At 34.7% G+C, this 21596-nt stretch overlaps 1 protein-coding gene across 3 annotated transcripts in view; it reads right to left on the bottom strand.

Moving 5' to 3' along the window:
• Window positions 1-21596, bottom strand: part of CRIM1 (cysteine rich transmembrane BMP regulator 1) — a 148707-nt gene that overhangs the window by 99310 nt on the left and 27801 nt on the right. Inside the window, exon 1 of one of the 3 annotated variants that reach the window (XM_039353323.1) lies at window positions 6175-6278. The exons of the other annotated variants lie outside the window; for them this stretch is intronic. The gene's annotated coding sequence lies outside the window, so the exon portion shown is untranslated. Of the gene's footprint in view, window positions 1-6174; window positions 6279-21596 lie in introns of those variants that run through there. 3 annotated transcript variants of the gene reach the window in all.

The raw sequence follows: 21596 nt of genomic DNA on the forward strand, positions 1-21596 counted from the left end.
AAAGTCTCCCCAGCTGAATATCTGAATCTCTACATTACTCATAACATCATTTACTGGCAGCTAGATTACCTCTCAACAGTGATGACACTATGGAAAGCCTTACTTAAGAGAATTTATCTCACACATTTATTTTTGTCCACTTCACATGCTATTTGCCTAGCCTTTTGCAAGCGCAGCCATTATTTTTTCCTATAAAGAACTCAATATACAAAAATGAATGTTCTTTACTTGAAACGAGTAGCATGTTTACAATCATTGTCACATAATTATTCACCTAAAAAAGGATGGTTAAATTAAATAGTAGAAAAGCCAGCATCTTTTTTCTAATAAAACAGCGGCCGTTCATTTCCAAATGTAAGCTTGTTAATAGATTAATAATTCAAGGTTCAGATTCAGATGCAATACAAAGTATTTTTTGCTCTGGTAGCTTTCTTGTTGCTTTAATTGCATGTGTGCAGAGAAAGCCAGACAATGTTTTATTTTCAATGGTTATTTTTTCTTGCTTTTCAACTCTTTGACTTAATTTTTTTAAATGGGCTACATTTTAAAAGCATTTTTACTTTTATTTCTATTTATTGCTGGCAATTTCTTGAAAACTCAATGTGACTATGGTTTAAAAAAGTTCAACCTAAGTACTACATACTTTGCCCCTTTGAGTCTCGAATTGCAGCATTGCCTTAATGCATACATATAATGTAACTATTATGTCAGAGGAAGCAATGTGTTCCTCATAGATGTTAATGGATCTAGACAAACTCTTATTTATGTATTTACCGTATTTTTCCTTGTATAAGACGCTCTGGCATGCGAGTTCCAAGCTTACAGCAAACAAAGTCAGTGCTGGGAGCAACTGCCTCCCAGTGCTCTAGACACCTCCCGGCTGGCCCCACCCCCCAGCCACCTAACCAGCATCCGGCACGATGAGCATGCATAGTCAGTTCACAGCAGCAGCCTTCCAACCCTGGTAAACAAACTGACGTGAGCACCGGCATGACAGCAAGGCAAAGGAAACGAAGGCAGGTTTTAAACTCTCCGCTGTTTCTCCACACGGATCAGCTGTTTGGCGAAGAGGAGGATGGCCTAGCAGCTGCATCACACAAGGTCCCCGGCTAGCATGCAAGTACGAGGGAGGGAAAGGGCTGTCACTGCCATCCATACTGCTGGTCTTATCCGTTGCCTCGGGATGCCGCCATCCAACAATCTTTCCCCTCCCCCTCCTGTTAGTGGCAAGCCCACAGGGGCGTGACACCTGCACCAGGAGGCATGGCAGCGGCATGTACAGAACCCACACAGGCATGCCCTGGGCTGCAGAGGTTACCATTATTTTTTTGTGTATAAGACGCTGCATTTGTATAAGATGCACTTGATTTTTGAACAGGGTGTTTGCAGGAAAAAATAGCGTCTTATACACGGAAAAATATGGTATGTATTTTATGTATTTATATGGGTGCTTATCTCACAGATAAGTGACTGGACAGCATACTACAAAACTGTTTCTTAGTGCCCATCATCCCCTCTTCCTTACTTGATGTTTAAAAACTACACACACAGACACACGTACGTACATACATACATATATCTATTTATGGGAGAGAATGGCTCACAACAAAGCACAATAAAATCTCGAGCATCATTATTTATTTATTCAACTTCTATAGCCTCCTAACTCAACCAAGTAAGTCTAGGTGGCTTAAAATTCTAAAATTATAAAACAATTTAAACAATTTAGAATATATTAAACATCATATTTATCCCAATGCTTTTAGACCCCACAAAACTCCTACTGGAATTACAAAGACCATTCTGGCCCCCTACTTCACCTTCTGGTAATTTGGTGCCTGATGATACCCACAGTGGCAGCCATTTTGAGAATCTACCCCAGTGGTGACGAACCTATGGCATATGTGCCAGAGATGGCACTCAGAGCCCTCTCTATGGGCACGCGTGCCATCGCCCCAGCCCCACTCCCCCTGCGGCCCCCTCACCAGCAGCCCCCCTGGAGGAGAGTTGCCCCTGGGTGCAGCCCGCACGGAGCAGCGCAGCCAAGGACATAGCCGGGCAGCAGGGACAAGACTCCGCCCTCATGCCCCATAGCATGCAGATGATGCTGTGGGGGTGTGGGTGGAGGGTGTGGCTGCCATGGCGCTGCAGGGCTGCCTGGGAAATCTGCGGCGGACCATGGAGGCGGTGTGTGGCCCTGCGGATGGGGGCAGAACAGGCAGGGCGGAAGGCGGAGCGGGGGCAGGGGATGGTTTTGTGGCACTCGGTCTCTAAAAGGTTCGCCATCACTGATCTATCCTCATATGCTCTTATAATCCTAAATGTATCCAGGGTCAAACAAAGTGGCCTATACTTGAATGGTGTCATAATATCAATAATATCAGAATTTCCTTTTCATAAATATGTAGCTCAAATGTTGCAATATTTATTGATCATTCAGAATTTAAATAACAACAAACATTTTGTGGTTCTTTGGACAATGTTAGAAAATATTTCTGAAGCTATTACATGGGTTTTTACACTCCAGAAATGAATGGAGTTGAACTCAACTTGTCATATTTTTCCTCCAAATTCTATAGGTGACAGACTTCCCAGATATCATTCAACAATTATGATTATGAAAGAAGGAAGCTTCATGTATTTTCAAAAATAAAGTACTAAAATTTGAAACCCAAAGAAAACTTCAACTGGATAATTATTTACTGTTCACCCTGGAACAAAATTCTTCAAAGTTCTCTTCAATATTGTTTGCAGCAACAAAAGGAATGGTGTTTTAAAAATGAAATGTTTATAGTCTAGAGTTTAATTTGTGAAGAGGTATATAAATACAAGTGCATAAAAATGTGAAGCAGAGACAAACACAGTCAGACTTATATACTGCCCCATAGTACTTTACCGCACTCTCTGGATGGTTTATGATATCAGCATATTGCCCCAAACAATCTGGGTACTCATTTTACCAACCTTGAAAGGATGGAAGGTTGAATCAACCTTGAGCACCGTCAGGATCAAACTCCAGGCTGTAGGCAGAGTTTGCCTGAAATATTGCAATCTAACCACTGTGACACCAGGGCAATGGACAAGTAAAGGAAAATAGTTAATACTACATACATTCACAAATTAATACAAATAAGCTAATGAAAGCATGTGTAGCAAAATAAAACTCAGTAATATTGGTGCTAAATGAAAGCTTCATATTCAGTTCATAGAGGCATTTTGAGTCCAATTCTGAATCTAAAATTTGAAAATGGGAAGAATAAATTAAGGCAAAGCTTTGCATGATAATGACCATCCCAGGGTGAAGTTGGAGAAAAGGAGTGTTGGCCCTAATCCAAATCTTTGGTTGGGGCTCACTTTCACTTCCCCTGCTTCTGATTCTTATCGTAGCACTTAGGGATGAAAATATAACAATGAACTATGACACAATCCCCAGAAGAAAGCCAGCATTGGGTCATTATACAGATGAACCCAGATTAAATGCTATAAAAGAGCCCTTATTAAAAGCCAGACCCATGCACACAAATATGACTGCAGTTCATGCATGAAAGCAGAAAACAATTGTCTGTAAACCACTCTGGCAAGTCACATATCCCACCTCAAAGAGGATCTATTTGCCCTGAAAGAAAATTCTTTACAAATGAATATAATCAGTTACTACTACTTAGATTAAGCAATATCCATATTTTAATTAATCCTCAAAGGCCTTAAGATGACATCACAGCTGAAATATTACTGTTTGAACAATTTCATTCTGACTCATACTACTACTGATTAAACATATAAGCTGATGTCATTTGGCCAGGAAAAAATATTTAGTATTAATAACAGCTAACAGTTTGTTAAACTACTTATCTCAGCCCTTAGGGATCCTGTTGTAAAGAATTCTAATTATGAAATTAGATTAGACATAACAGTCAGTTTGTATGCTTACAATCCTATTAAGAATAATTTTAATTAGGTTTAAGTGACTGTTTATCAGTGGACCACCACTGGTATTTTGACAAAAAATGAGAAAATAATTCATCAGGAACCAACGGTGAAATGGCTTTTCATAAATGATGGTAATATTTTTCCCAACAGTTGAACAGCAAAGACTTATACTGCATTTTGCTTTAAATAATGCTTGAACTAAAAAATCAAGAATATCCCTCAAACGTTCTCTGTGTGGAAAATGTGGCCCTTCAACCAATTTGGCTCAACCATCTTTCCTAACAACTAAATAACCACATAATATGTTTAAATTCTAAATTAAGATATTTGGTTTGCCAAAATAAAACTCTGCAAAGTATTACGTGCAACTCTCTGGGAGAAAAAAATGCTATACCTCAGAATGTAGCATAATTAATATGAGATTGAAAAATATGAAGGGCCTCCATAAAAGCTGGATGGCCAAAGTAGTGCACTTGATGCAGGAATTTGAAAGATAACAATAGCATATTGATTTCATTCTGTTAAATTTTGCATTAGTATTATCACAAACCATTCCTGTTCTTAAGTACATAAAAGTAAAAGTACCACAGAGGAAACATCTACAAATAATCTACATTTCTCAAATAAAGTGTTTTTTCATAAACCATGATGCATTATTAAAAGTATTTATTTGAGTTGAAATCTGCTGCATCCCCAGTTTTACAAGTCATCCATTATTATCACTTGAGAATTACTGTATTATAACTTCAATAAATCAAGTAAAAGTAATCAAAAACTTTACAAGAAATTAAATCACTTCAGTGTCTGGGATTTCTTTTACATAATACAACTTCTCACTAGTGAAAGATTTTAAAAAACTAGCAGGCATAAGATATATATTGCCTGCATTATAATGTGGACTTTTAATATCAATGACAATCATCACCAGATTAGTGTTGCCATAATGATTAAAATTATCTAAATCACCTTAGGTCATACAAACCTTCCTGAACATTTCTACTTGTCCCTTAAATGAGATTTTTAGAAAGATTTCCTGATTATGGAATCAAACATCCTAAGTAAAAAGTATTCCCCTGCCAATTTAGGAAGATTCACCAAAATATCTTTCTCTCTATTGCACAGGCCTAGCATACAAATGATCTTAATAGGATGTTCTTACTCAGCCTTAAAATTATAAAAAGAGGAACTAATATTGTATCCAAGATCCTAAAACATATGTTAACATTAATACTTTTTAAAATGTTAATTATTTTCTATAAAAACTAGAAGAGGTTATTCTACCTCAACTGTAGTACGGACTTTGAACCTATTACACATAAATATTATCACTTTGTTGCAACAAAGAAAAAGGAACAAATGTAATCATAATTATAAACCTAACATAATTCCACATTCTTTTTACCCAATGGTTACTTTGAATTCAAAATCAAATATAGGCCACATTCATACTCTCAAGTAATATTTGAACAGGTGATCAAACATCTTTAAGAAATGGGGAATAAAGACACTGATTCCCAAATATTTAAACAACCTGTTTGATCCTTATCGCTCAACATCCCAATGAAAACACTTGACTCTCTAATCAAGTGGGTATGATCATACATTTTCATACTTTTCTGTATCATTTTCAAAGAAAAGCCCTTCAATGCATTCTAAATTTAGTTCACTTCTTTTAATATTTTCTCAAATTTCTCAAAAAGCAAAAATCAAGTCTGCAGTTATTTTCAACTTTTTAAGTGCTTCCAAAATGGAAACAAAAAGAGGAATCACACTTCTTTCCTCACCTTAACTGATAGAAAAGTTTTTGATAATCTTTAGACCTTAAATCCAAGGAAAAAATGGTAAGATAGAAAGCCCCCAGGAAGAAATTATAACATGCCAAAGGCAACATGCCTGCAGGGCAGAAATCCCTAAGCTTTCCAAACTGATTCACTCCAGCCAGACTACAGTGGATCTGTTCTTGGCTACTGTTATATTGGTTCTGAGGGTTTTTCCAATTTTAAATTTAAATGATTGATTGTAAGTCACCTATGGTATAAGAGTAACTCATTAAGAAAATTCTTAGGTTCTATAACAAAGGTGAACTGCGGTCTATGTTTTTCCCATACAAAGCAATGTCCTTTTAGGATGTGTTGTGTTGAAGTGTTTTTAAAATACCAACTCCCCCCCCCCACTTAAATTAAGGAAGAGAGCAGGGGAAGAGAGGCATGTATCCAGGCCTGAACCCTGGCAGCCTCTACTCACCCTCAGAACTGCTGTTGCTGCTCCTCCCCACAATCGATCCAGCTAAGACGTCCTCAGCCAAGTGGGAGAAGCCCCACTCTACAGGCACGTTGTTGGGGAGGGGCGAAAACCTGAACGAAAGAGAGAGAGACAGAATGAAAGCTTAAAGAGCTGATCACTTGCCAATCTGAACATCGGATCTCTAAGAATGGCATATGCTAAATTCTCTATCATATGCTAACTAAACTAAATTTATATATTAAACTAGTCCTATCTAGAAACTTATATAGTAGCTTTTTGTATCAACTGGTCTTCCATTAAAACTACAATTGCAATTAAGAGAACAGTGAACTCAGAATAAAAAAGCTTCATCTCAGCTAATTACAAAAGTAACAAAAATTAACATTTGTGAATTTTAAATAATCTTTTTTTAAAAATCCTACCTATTAAAAAGAATTAACAAATGCTATGGAGCATATGTGTTTTGAGCAATATATATGCTTTACTGATAGAATATTATCTGTTCCCATGCATCTAAAAACACAGTCTATACATAGTAACAATGACACAATCTAAAACATTGTTTTAGATTTATCTCATTGCCCTTAAGTATTTTTACCTCCAGGAATTGAGAAATATATATGGAAGGTGTTCACTATTTCAGTTAATAAAGCTGATCCATAAATATGATAAGAATGTACATGACTTATTCAAGTACATCATGCAAAGACCCATTCCCTCAATCACAAAGGGCGACTAGATGAGAACATGTAACTGCAGAGTTTTATGTACACATAAAAACAAGAGTTAAATAATTCCTTCAGCAATTATATTGACTGTGTTTCTTAAATTAAAGTATTAGGATGCTGATAATTGCAATTGTAAACTCCCACACACAGATGATGAATTTAACATAATCTGCCCCAGGTAAAAAGTTATACTGTAGTGACAGTATCAGTCAAATAACATTTCACTTACCACAATGGTAAGTTTATTTCTAGTTCTTTCTCTTATCAATCTATGCTATATGTTATTAAAACCAAAAATATTTTCAAAGTTTATCCTTTTTGCAAAGGTTACTGTCTCTGTGTCCATCAGAAATTGCTCTAATACACGGGTGTCAAACTCGCCGCATCATGTGACGTGTCGCGACATATCACGACTTTATTTGCATTGCTGGAGCTGGGGAGGGCGCGGCCTCCGTATGATACAACCGGCCGGTGGGCAGGCAGTTTGACAGCCCTGCTCTAATACATTCACTCCCTATTTCTATCAATCTAAATTACCAACCAAAATTGTCTCCTGAGTAATAAAAAAGTGTCTGCACAGAGAAATAGAATTGATCAGAACGAGATCAATTCAAGATCTCATTCTCAAGAGAGTTTATACAGGTTTCTTAGTGTTAGAGAAGATACAGCAAGTTTCTAAGTCTAAAACATCTACTCCATGATGATTTTAGTAAAACATTAATAAGTATTTCCCATAAACAATCAAAGTAGTCTGGAAGGCAAAATTAGTACTGTTTCTTTATTCTATTATAAAGATCCAGAATTTTCTATCTTACGAACAAACATAAATGCCTACTAAAAAGGCAATCAAGGCCAAGTATTCTTCCAACAAGAACTTTAAAAAATGGAGTGCTGTAGGTTAAAGCATTGAGTGCTACACACTTTTGGCTTCAGAGTCTTTCTAGACAGACAACTGACAATAGTTTTTTCTTCTGACATAAACACTGATTTGGCCCTTAATTCTAGCATTCTTTTCTGACTTCTTTTAATTTAGAGGATAGGCTAAAAATAGTTTTTTTTATGTTCCAAAAATAGCAAAATGATGTTGAAGCCCTTAATTTAAAATCTATGTGTAACATCGATATACACATCTACGACACAGAATTTTATAATGCATGTCTGAAAATGCAATATGGTTATAGGATATAATGGAACACAGTTTTGATAACATCCACATTTAAGCCATTTTACCAGTGTGTACATTAATACTTTCCCTCCTTGAATGAACTCTATGTTTTTCTACATTATGCTAAGTGCATTTCAAAGTTGTACAAAGGTATTAATACTGCATGTCAGTGGTTGCCAATGAAACTGTAACTAATTTCTTTGATCCACCAGGCTCCCCATCCCTTTTCACTTGTTATATTTAAAAGTTTGAAGCTGGAAAATTAAGGTAGGTTCCAAATGTACAGTATCTTAGAAATAAAAATCATAGGTGTCAACAGCCTAGGGCTTTGTTTTCTGTTTATCCAGAAAAAGGACAAATAAATAAATTGAGAAAGATTACTTTGTAACTGGTTATGTCTCCCATCCTATGCAAGTGGCCATTTTGCAAGAAACAACACAACACTTAAAATGTGCTTATTTGTTCCCAAAAAAGACTAGGGGTTTATGCTGTAAGAATAACAACATCTGAACAATAATTAACAGAATAGTTAATTATTTATATTTCTAAAATATTAAGCTTTTTACATTGAGTCTAGCAGTCAAAAGTTGCTAAAAATTATTCACCAAAACATATTCTATGTTAAAGAAAATAATATAGTCCACTTTAAAGTAATCATAAATGCTCTACAACAAAAGCTTTCATGGCTATACAGTATCTTTGGCAATCTCAAAGTCCTACAAAATTCTGCTTTTCTTGCTGTGATAGAGTAATAGGGCTGTCTCAATGGGAATTTAAATTAGACATTGCCACAAATGTAAAATGTCAAGGAATTTGAAGAGGTTTTTCTGATTTAATATGATACATAGAAAGATTTGGCAACCTTTTACTTGCTGATGTTCTGCAAATGTGTTGGATTACAATTTCCTGAATTACATGCAAGCATGGCCATTGGCCATAATGATCCACAATTTGGGGAGCTGTAATCCAATATGGTGGAAGGACAACAGGATGTAGAAAGCTTCCTTACTAATATATGTTTGGATTAATGTCATCACACGTAAAGCTACTGAATATATCTAACCCATTGTATCTACATACTGTAGTTCACAAAACTATGCTTAGGAAGAATGTATGTGTTCTGAGCAAATCAATATTATTAAGCACGTTACTAATAAAGATGCAGGACCACTTACAATTACAGAATTGCTAAAGGATATATTTATGTAGAATGTATGCAATATAAACGTTGATGAATAAGTAAAGTATGCAGCATATTCAGGTCTGTATATATTTAAACTCAGAGAAACTGTTTGAATGTAAAGCACCCTGGACAACTTTTTATTGGATTTATTGTGTCAGTCTTAGTTGATGAATTAAAGGTAGTCCTTGATTTATGTCCACAATAGATCCCAATATTTGTGTTGCTAAGTGAGACATTTGTTAACTAAATTTTGCCTGATTTTATGATCTTTGTTGCCATAGTTTTTAAGTGAATCACTGCAGTTGTTAAGTTAGTAACATGGTTGTTAAGTGCGTCTGGCTTCCCCATTCACTTTGCTTATCAGGAGGTCACAAAAGGAGATCACATCACCCTGAGACACTGCAACCGTCATAGATATAAGTGAATTGCCAAACATTCTGAATTTTGATCATATGACCATGGGGAGGACTCAACGATGGTGTGAAAAACGGTCATAAGTCACTTTTTTCAGTTCTGTTGTAACTTTGAACGGTCACTAAATGAACTGTTATAAGTTGAGGACTACCTGTATTTACTTATGAGAACTCTCAACTATTGTTTTATTTTATATTAAATCTGTTTGTATTGATAATAATGTTATAATCTTCAATACTGCCCATAAGGCACTCAATTTGATTTATCACGCAGTTATGAATTGTAAATGTTTTCTTATAAGTTACAATAATTGACTAAAATTAAATATGAACAATAATAAACTCATCTAGTTCATAAACAGGCATGAAATCATTTCAGAACTATGTTCACAGTCACATGTTTAAGAAGACAAAAGTGACCAGTAAGATAACACTGTAAAGTTTCATAAGATTCTCAATGTATCAAATAATGCTCTAAGGCAGTGGTTCTCAACCTGTGGGTCGGGACCCCATTTGGGGTCGAATGACCATTTCACGGGGGTCGCCAAACGCAGTCCGCCATTTTTTTCTCCTTTTCCTTAGCTGTGCTACTCCCTTTTATTCTATTGGCTTTTGAAAGCCAATAGAATAGACTCTCTTGAATAGAGTCTAATTCTATTGGCTTTCAAAAGCCAATAGGAATTGTCCAGGCTGTCTCTGCCCTGCTGAGCCCGGCAAAAGTCCCATTCTGCAAACGGTGCTGCACCAGTTGAGTAGTCCTCGACTTATGACCGGTTCAGTAGTCCTCGACTTATGACCGGTTGGGTGTCGCGGCATTAAAAAGGTTGAGAACCACTGCTCTAAGGAATAGTTCCATTTGTGTTTTCTTCCATTTTTAGCCTTTGTATTCTAATAAGCGTATATCTCAATTTTTCACCTTACAGTATTCCTTGTCCAACTTAGCCATCTTTGTAAGAAATACAACGAGGTTCCGCTAAGTATAGAATTCAAACAAGTACTTAACAAGTAGAATAAAGCAGAAACAATCTAGTCAACCCTGAAAGAATAAGGAATGGGCACTACAGTCTTTCCTTGACTCCTTCAGCCATAGTACAAACATGCCCTAGTAATTGTATGATGCACCTTCATGATGCAGCATTCATTTCTTTTCCAGCCCACAGCAATGGCAAATTAAAAGAACATTAGCTGTTCCAGTCTTGATGCTCTGTTTTCCAGCAGAAATGTTAAAACTGAACAGTTTTGTCCAATAGTGAAGGCATCAGCCAGAAACCAGGAGACCATCAGTTCTAGACACAAAGCCAGTTGGGGGACGGACCAATTATTCTTTCTTTCTCTCAGCCCTAAGAAGGAGACAATAGCAAAATGCTTTCAGAAAACCTTACCAAGAAAACTGCAGGGATTAGTCCAGGCAGTCTCTGAGAATCGGACACAATTGAACATAAGGGGGGGGGGGAATCTGTCTCACTGATGGATATTAATGATGCCTGCAAAGGTTGTGAGCTGTCCACATCTGTTGGCTATTTTAGGCTGCTGCAGGCATGTTACCTCCTTTTCCTTCCCATGTCCTTGGTACTCCTCTTCATGACCATTTTGGTTGTAAGACAGATTGGACCCTTGGCACCAACTATTTAAAGTTCCCATCTAGAGTGACTGTTGGTAGTTTGTCCACCACCAGTAGCCCAGTTGGTAACCATGTATGTGTGGTGGTGGAGATGGTGGGGGTTAAAATGGAACCAGGGAATCCATCAGTTGACTGTCTTAGTTTGTCCTAAATTAAAATTACAAGAAAAGACTAAACCAGCTAGATTGCCAAATTAACTTTCCAGTTCCTTATTATGGTTAAGGATTGATTTCACATTAGGAGATTTAAGAGTAAGCATTTATACAAGCAGTCCTGATCTGAAGACTTGGTTTCTGTTTTTTTTTTTTTTTTTTCCTGGGCATTTAGGCATCTATCCATGTAGCATTCCTGGATCTGCTATTTTTCATGACTTTTTGGTAGTATTGCCAGTCCTCATAGTTACTGTCTACTGAAATAGATACTTCTGATTCATGTCTAGAAAATAACATTCCTGGCCTCATAAAACTGCATTCTTTCCCCTCCCCCCAGAACACTGGCAATCTCCATAGATAATGTAGGTTATTGAAATGCAAGAGCTTGGAGCAGCCAAAGTTTGCTGAAATACAACAAGCTTCTAGAAGAAAAAAACCCCGAGGTTATCTCAGCAAAACAACAAAAACAAAGAAATAATGACTGAGCGGTAAGAAAAGTCACAAAAACCAGAATTTTGGGGGATGGAAATGATCAAACGAACTAAACATGGTAGGTGGAAAAAGATGGAATGAATATTCTGAATGAAGGTATAGCTGGGTAATCAGAATGCTGAGCAGGAATAATTCTGTCCGACTTGTAAATTTCTAAAGGGTATTTCTAGTAAGATATATATAATATTCTTTAACTGGGAAAACTTTTTATATAAGTATTTTTATTACAGTACAAATTGAACAAGTTTTCATGAAAGATTAGGGAGCTGAGTTCCAAGCATGGAGGGAACTTTCTCTCACACAAACATAATACAACACACATATGAAACTACATCTCTGTAATAGTTACCAAAAGGGTGAAGTTAGAAATGGTTCCCAGGAGTGGCATTAAAGCATCCCTTAAAGTAAGGAAAGAAATGACTTAATAAGTAACAGAATGATACTGAATATATATTGCAAGCTGAATGTAAATTAAGTTAAACCTGACATAAACAACATATTAACAGTACTTTGAGTTGATGTTTTCAAAGCATTTAAAATACAAAATCACAATTTTATCAGCATCTTTTGCACAACATAGCTTTGCCATCATGTGAAATTTATACCTTCATATTTCCTTTAATTTGTTTGTACATGTTTTGCTTATTATTAGTTTACATACATTTTGTTGATAAGTCATTCCTAATAATCTTGAATAAATTAGAGAACAGGTGCTAATACAGTTATATAGGAAAATAAGTACCGTATATCTGAAGAGTAGTACAAAAAATTCCACAATGTTATACAGTAATAAACAGGCTAATGCTGTAGTGGTGAAGGCATCCGGCTAGAAACTGGGAGAATTTTAGTGCTGTCTTAGACACAAAGCCAGCTTGACAATTTTAAGCCAGTCACTTTCCCTTACCCCTAGGAAGGAGGCAATGGCAAAAAATAAAAAAATAAAATCATTTCTGAAAATCTTTGCCAAGAAAATTGCAGGAACTTGTCCAGATAATCTCTGAGAATTGGACACCACTGAATTAAAATAAAAAATAAAATAAAACCACATACAGCATTTCAAACCTGAAATTTGATTAATGCATGTTCATCCCAGAATGCATTTAATTTTGTTTTTTCATATATTTAACAACTGCGAAAACCGTACCTATTTAGCTTAAATTCCCTCAAAAAGTCTTATTTTAAAGGAAATCATTTTTTCCTCTCTGTAACTATGCAAAGAAAGGGAAAACAGAAGACAATTTCTCAAAGAATTTCAATACTAAGTCTTTTGAAACATTATATAGTGATAATACCAAGTTTTCCACATTTATTAAGTCAAAAAGTTTTGCTCTGCTGCCTTAATAAACTATAAAACACACTACATCAGTAACAAGGAGCACACTAACCAGAACAAATCAAACACAGAGAATCAACACACAATAAAACTGGGTACTTTTGATTTTTACTTTTCCATTTGAAGAAGAGTATAAGACATTTCAGGATAGTTACATTTTTGCCAGCCCTTATGTAGGTCACTTATCTTGGGTTACTTGTCTTCATTTTAGCCAACTTATCATTGCAATGTATTATTACCTAATGTATTAATACAGCAATACTATTACAGGTAGTCCTCGGCTTACAATCACAATTGAGCCCAAAATTTATGTTTCTAAGTGAGAAATTTGTTAAGGGAGGTTTGCCCCATTGTACGACTTTTTGCTACATTTGTTAAGTGAATCCCTGCAGTTGCTAAATTAGTAACAGAGTTGTTAAGTGACTTTGCTTGTCAGAAGGTTGCAAAAAGGGATCACATGACTCCGGGACACTGGTTCACTTCACTGGTTCACAAATAAATATTAATAAATAAATATGACCCAGTTATCAAGCATCTGAATGTAAGTCACAGGGCCATGGGGTAATGCAACTGTCTTAAGTGTGAAAAATAGTCATATATTGCTTTTTTCAGTGGTATTGTAACTTTAAATGGTCAGTAAATGAACTGCTGTAAATTGAGGACTATCTGTAGTTAATAGTTTAATTAGCAAGGTAACTGGACCAGCTTCATTTTTAGCCTAGAAAATTACTCATTTGTTGACAGTTGGCTGCATCCTCTGTTTTACCTTTTTTGAAGGGAAAACATTTGTCCACTTTATTGAACTGTACATTCTCAGTCTTTCATCTGTTGTCATTAACTCTGAAAAATTATACACCAGAATTCTTCAGGACCTTAGTATAAAATTACTCTAAAACCCAAAATGTGAATTTATTTAGTATGGCAAGTGATTCTTAATTCTTTATTTATATCAGCCTCCAATTTACTTTTTATTATTTTATCTATTATTGAAGAGATTTTTTTAAAAAAATAATAAGGAAAACACGTACAGTTTCTAAACATGTCTAATACGTATCTGCTGCTATTTTCACTACCCAGTCATCCTGTTTGTTCTGCCTTTTGTTACAGCGCAAAGATTTTTTAAAAAAACTTCTCTGTTATTTTAACAATCTGTATAAACTCTTAAGGCATTCAAAAATGCATTAAAAGAAAATAGAGTGGTAGGCACCAAAGCAGCCCTAAAGCACATATTCCATAGTTCCTCCATAGGCATCTATGGAGAACTATGGAGGCAGCAGAGATGCCACTGAAAATGCATCAACATCTTAAGACAGAAAGTGGAAGTCTTTCTTCGTTAAAAAAAAAATGTGTTTACTTGGTAGTTATTCTGAGCGCCATTTCTGAACTTTACCAGATTTGTTTAAGTCCACTGAACTATATATGGTACTCATGGTATAGGTTCATATAAAGGCTTGCTACATCAACAGTTTCCCCCTCCCCCAAAGATTGAGTTTGTCTTTTTTTTACAGCAGCTGCATAATATGCTGCCAATCTCATAGAATCAACCACAATAACTCCAGGACCCATTTCCTGCTGCAGGGCTGGCAGATTAAATTCCTATATATGTACCAAGGTCAGCATTTTCAATTTTTCACTATATTCCATCTTCCAAATGCTATCTGATTGTCTCTACTAATCTCCAAAACAGTAGAGGCAATGAAGTCTACTCTCTGGAATATTACACAGGATTTTGATACTTGTGTAAAAATCATGGTTCTTAAATATATTTGTCTACAATCTAGACATGAACAGCTGCAGTATCAAATATTAGAGATTTTAAAGTTGTATTTAATAAATGTCAAGACTATAATAAATCATTGTTAAAAATCTGATGACATACTGATGGAACAATACTAAATAATCTGATCATTTACACATTTGTACCAATTTTTTCTGAAAAGTTTATTAGCTGAATTAAGGATAGATATTAGAGATATAACCATCTTATTTGTCTCTACAGACATGGCTTCAAATGAGTCCAGAATCACAGCTGAAAAAACCAGTAATTCTTTTTCAAAGCATAGATTTTTCCTTTCAACATGACATTAGTACTAGGAAATCTTAATATTTCTAAGCCATTTTCATATAACTTTTTGAAAGTTTTTCTTCAAGACAGATTCAATAATATGTAGAATCTGCTCTATCACAATATGTTTTCGTATATATTACTGATTATACTGTATTCCAGAAGACTAGTACTACGTAATCCTTTAAAAATGGAAAGTTACATCATGGCTAAGACCTATCATTTGCTAAAACTTTCCACCTCTTCCTTCTCTTTCATACCAAGATACATTGTAACTGACAGAGCCAGCTATACTTTTTTTTTCAAACCAAATATAGACAACTTCTATTTATTTTTACAATTCTTAGGTTACTGCATACCAGTTCACTCTTATCATGACACACTATTCATCTTAGGCTGTTTTTAGATGCAGTTCAACCAATTTGGATACAAAGAGGGAAAAAAGCCCCAAATGAATATAGATTTTAGTGTATTAAGTGTATTTCTCGCAAACACAATTGATATTATTGTGCCATACTGTCCAACTAAAAACAATACAGAAAGGACAGATATTAGGGGAAGGAAAAGAAGCAGTTTCAGCCACTAACAGGCCTATAATGCCACACTATACTGATAAATTCAGTGCAAATAAGGAGTTGACTGGAGAAAATGAAGAGAGGAGAAAATCTATCTATGTGGTTGTTAGAAATCAACCTAATCAACCAGTCAATCAAGGACTTGACTCATATTACAAGGCAAATCACAGGCTCCCCAATAGGATGCATTTTAAAGAAAAGGTGGACAGACTAGATTCAAATCACTTTGGAAACAGAACCAGTATTTAGTGCTGAAACAATCATATCACTCTATATGCAGAGATGCAAAAATATTATTGGTAATCTAAACACAAAATTATTTTATTGTACAAAATTTGTACACGATGTTCACCCCAAATACTATGGACAGAAACACAATTAGTCTCTCTCTCTCTCCCTCCCTCCAAGGACAGTCTCTAATTACATCATAGTTCCTATTAACCAAAAGATGAAGTATTTCAACCTGCACCTGCATGTAAAATACAAGTGACTAGTAAGCCACACAAATCTCCAAAGCCTCCTCATATACTCTCTTAAGAAGTATTATCAAGTAATCTATAGAATGTTTACTTTGTGGATACAAGTCATTGCTAATGCTTCTACTGCATGATTCCTGAAAGGTCTTAGTAAGAAGTCTTCAGTTCTGACATGAGGCAAGTCCTCTGCACCATCTTTTGTAAGATCTGTACCAAAGAAAGATAAACTTACCAGCAGTTCTTTTAATAGTAGTCTTCCTCTTCCTTCAGACTACAACTGAGTCCTTATACTAAGCGTAATGGCTCCACCTACCAGGAAGCAAAAGAATTGTCAATCAAGAACATCACAGGGTATCACCTTGCCCTCTTCCACATCAGTTAAAAGATTTCTTTGGAAACAAGTATGATAAAAAAAAATCTCACTAAAATTCACCTCAGCTTATTAAATAAGCTTATTAAAAAATGAAGATATTTGGAGAACAGGGTAAAAATGTTTATGTAACAATTCACATTTATCAATTTCATACCATCATTGAAATTAGAATTTTACTACAGAAAAGGACTTCTCCCAAATAGCACAATTGTTGCCCAAGGATCACACATAATAGTTAAGTATCATCATAACGAAGAAGAGCCAAAAGTTCCCTATGTGAATATACAATAATAACCTTCCAACTATAACACTGAGATTATATATCATTGATATACCTATTCATTTACATATCTGTGCTAAGGTATATTTTCTGTACATTTTCTTTTAAAAAAATAACTAGCATAAGTCACAGTAAACTATGTATACAACCACTCTAAGAATCTCATTTAACTGCATGTAAAAAATTTCAGATTAGATAGTTTCTACCTACCTATTTCTTCAGTTGAAAAAATCTTAGTAGTATAATCTAGAGAAGAACATTTCATACCCAGTCTGTGAAGATCAACTGCAATATATTTGCTTCAATCTAGGACTGAGAGTTGATTCTGACAGATGTGAAGCAAAAGTGCTTCTGTTCAAAGGCAAACTCTGAAACATTTCCCAATAAAAAAAAATAATCAAAATACAAAATTTATAAAGATGAGTCTTCCCAAGTCAACTAGAATGTGCAGTGAATCCATCAGATTTAAGTTTCAAGGACTCTAGACCCCATCTTTATATAAAAATTAGGCACCATTCAAAAGTAATTATCTTTACCCATCAGGAATATTTCACTGTTCAGTTAAGCGATCTGCTTCAAACTTACTTTACACTGAAAAATTGGATGTATTTTAAAATATTCTTGCCAATATTTTTTGTTCAACACTCCTATATAAATGGCAAGTCTACATTTTTAAAAAAATATTTCACAAAAAATAATTGAGAAAGTTAATCAGTGACAGAAACAATTTTGAATAACTTCACTTTAACTTTAAATATTTCATGAAAATAAAAAAAAAAAAGAATTGGCGGAATGAGGGAAAAAGCCTGGTCAGCACCACAGAACCCTAAAGAGAAGCTAAATAAAGGATTATTCAATTCTAGGAAAGCATATATCTTGATTAAAACAGGGCATTGAAAGCTATTTTTTTTAAAAAAAATTGAAGCCATATAATTACTGAAAACAACTATTTTAACTGCAATGCTACCAGCAATCTATATTTAACAATAGGAAGAATAGGTAACAGGTTCTATATTTATAATACATTATATTCTTACATTAACAATGGGATGTTTGCTATTAAATTTAGATACTCTACCTAAAAGAAAACTGGGGGACATCCTCCCAGTAAACCACCTTGAAAATCTCAGGTTGTTTCACATTTGTATATAGATACGTATGGGGGTGTTGCATGTCATCTCATTTGCCCTGGAATAGGAGTACAGTATAACGGAACAGAAAATTGCAGTGACACAAAGGGATGGAAATCAGCCAATCAACTGTAAAATTTCTGTTCAGGCTTTAAACTTTGTTTCTACTTATTCTTATTGGGAAAGTAAAATAAACTATCCTGAAAGAAAAGTAGTTTCAAACTATCCCTGGAATTAAGCTAGAGAGCTTTTTGTGATTCAGTGCTACTTTACTAACCATGCATGAAAATAAACAATCCTGGTGGACTTTAAGTCATTATGTAAAGTCAATGACATCATTAACAATGAATTATTTCTGTATAGCCTTCATTCTGAATGGACAGTATTAGAGTTATTCTAAATTTATGGATATGTTTCTTTTAGGTCAGTGTTTCTCAACCTTGACAATTTTAAGGCATGTGGACTTCAACTCCCAGAATTCCACAGCCAGCATTGCTGGCTGAGGAATTCTGGGAGTTGAAGTCCACATGCCTTAAAATTGTCAAGGTTGAGAAACACTGTTTTAGGTAAATACAGTGTTAAGCAATTTTTCAAAGGTTGAAAGTTTCTGAAGTAGAAATCTATGGTTCTTTCAAGTACATAAATGGACAGTGAGAAAACTTACAGATGACATCTGTTTAGTTTTAGTGTATTACATTAATATATGGAGGAAAAAAAGAAGCATTCAATTAAAATAGCAGAATCAAATAATGACTGCACTTTGAAGAAACTTAATGTTCCAGATGTTTTCACTCCAGTTTCAAAACATGAGCATGCAATTTTCTTCTATTAAATTCTGTATCTATACAATATTCAGACACAGTTACATCTCAATCATTTGGTTTAGGAGGTTCATAAAGGCTTTTTATAATCTGATTTGAGGATACCTTAACTAATAGATACAATTTTAAATTATGAGTATTCAAATTAAACCCCGTGAATGAACCATGCACAGTTCCTGCTTTAGGCTGGAGAGCAGCACTAATTCAAGCAAAACTTTTAATTAAAAAAATGTATTACTGTACAAAAATAAAAAACACCAATTCTGTAGCCATTCTACATAATTTATTTTCAGTATCTTCTTTGATAGCTTTTATGCAAATCTTTTATATTAAATTAAATTAATATTAAACCAAAGTTTTAGAAATTAAAGATACAAAAAACTGTATTCTTGCTATCATTTTAAAGGTAAATACTACAATATGCAACTTATGAGAATTTAATTCTTTGATAAGTTGATATAAAGGAAACAGCATAATACACAAGAGAAGGACCCAGATTTATTTCACAGAAACATTAGCGGCAACTGAGATACTTAGCATAATCAGTTACTCATATCAGCTCATATAAATCAGATTTTGTTAAAAAAAAAACCAGAAATAAACAAATTTGAGATATTTGCCACTCACCCCAAGAGGTTTTCATTTTTTTTCTTTCTCAGAATAATAAAAATACTGAAAATTATGTTTTTAAGTCCAGAAAGTAAACCCTTCATTTATTGTTCTTGCTATAATGCCAATGAGTATAAACTTCAACAATCCCTTCCCCAAACTGTAAATGACCTTTATAAGTATTAAAAATTTGAAAGCTTTGTACTCTTAACTCAATTCCATAATAATAAAGCAGGATTATGCTTGATAAACTTTATATAAAATTTCAATTTTCCCTATCCCTACAGTCCTTCATGCTCTTTAAGTTATGAAAACAACATCCCCTTCTCCGAATGTTCAATTAATAAGATGCTATGTTGCTAAAAAAATATTTCTGGAGTACAGAAAACCGTCTGTGTAGCTTTTTATTAATCTTTGCCTATAATTCTATATATTAATTCTATATAATTCTATGTATTAACTATGTAATAAGTCCCAGTGAATTGAGCACTGCTTACTTCTGAAAGAGAAATGTAAGTTGTATTGTCTAGCCCAGTGTTTCTCAACCTTGACAATTTTAAGGCATGTGGACTTCAACTTCCAGAATTCAACAGCCAGCAATGCTGGCTGTGGAATTCTGGGAGTTGAAGTCCACATGCCTTAAAACTGTCAAGGTTGAGAAACACTGGACTCTAGCCACTAGCCTCTAGCCACTAACCACTGGACTCTAGCCACTAGCCATATGACAGGATAAGAATCCAAAATCCATTCTGGACACAATGGCCAGTTTTATATATAGCAAAAAAGCATGCTGGCTAGGGAATTCTGTGAGTTGAAGTCCAATTGCCAAGTTGAAAAATACTGAAATTAAACAACATGATTAACTTAATTCCTTTATATTACAAGTATAAATTCTAAGTATGGTAATCAGATTCCACTCCACAGAGCTTGACAGTTCTGAACATATTAAGAAAACAATAAATGAAAGCTAATTGGTTAATTTGTACATGCTGGACAACTGTTTTATTAATATTAGAGATAGGAAAGTAAAACAAGATAGCTCAGATAGGATTTACATTCAGACAAATATAGAAATATAAATTTGTATGTGTGTGTGTATGTATGTATGCATGCATGTATGTATGTAGAAACATGGAAAACTTACAGCAGAAAAAAACTACTGGTCCCATTGAGTTGTCCTTTGAGTTTTTAAATTATTATTATTATTTATTTTATTTTTTTTAATTTTTTCAGATGATGGACACGTGTTTATCCCAAGCATGTATAAACTCAGTTACTGATGATTGATACCCGCTATCTCTGCTAGAAATTGGTTCCAAGTTTCCACTATTCTTTCTGTGAAGTAATACTTTCTGATACTACTTTTGAACTTCCCTCCTGTCAGATTATGCCCCAGTTTTTTAAAATTTTTGCTTAATATTGAAAATACTACCTTCTACAGCCTTATTAATACTCTTTAATATATTTAAAGATTTCAATCATGTCACCCATTTCCCTTCTATCCTCCAGGTTGTACATATCATCTAATCTTTAGATTAGATATGTCTGCTATGTTTTGTCCCTCACTATTTTTGTTGCCAGTCTCTGGAATCACTCAATCTTATCAATATCTTTTTTAAAGTAAGGTCTAGAATTGGACCCAGTATTTCAAATGGGTTCTAACTAAAGCCTTATATAGTGGAATAAGGATCTCCTTTTTCCTACTGGTAATCCCTCTAGTGATGCATCTAGTGATGCATCCCAGAATTTCACAGCTGCCTGGCCACACTATTTATTCATCTCACAGTCATCTGCTATGAGCACACCTTCTGTTGTTCTCTCTAACACTGTACTTCCAACATTGTACCCTGCCAGAGAATTCCCCCCCCCCTAATATTAGATTGAACTACAGTTTTCACATTTTTGACCAATTTTCCAGCAATTGCCAAATCATTTTCCATGTTACAAATACCCCCAGGAACATCAACTCTATTACATATTTCTGTGACTTCAGCAAAAAGATAATT

The sequence above is a fragment of the Crotalus tigris genome, unplaced genomic scaffold, assembly GCF_016545835.1.
Source record: "Crotalus tigris isolate CLP2741 ecotype Arizona unplaced genomic scaffold, ASM1654583v1 scf7180000018511.580666, whole genome shotgun sequence".
In the NCBI taxonomy this organism is placed as follows: Eukaryota; Metazoa; Chordata; class Lepidosauria; order Squamata; family Viperidae; genus Crotalus; species Crotalus tigris.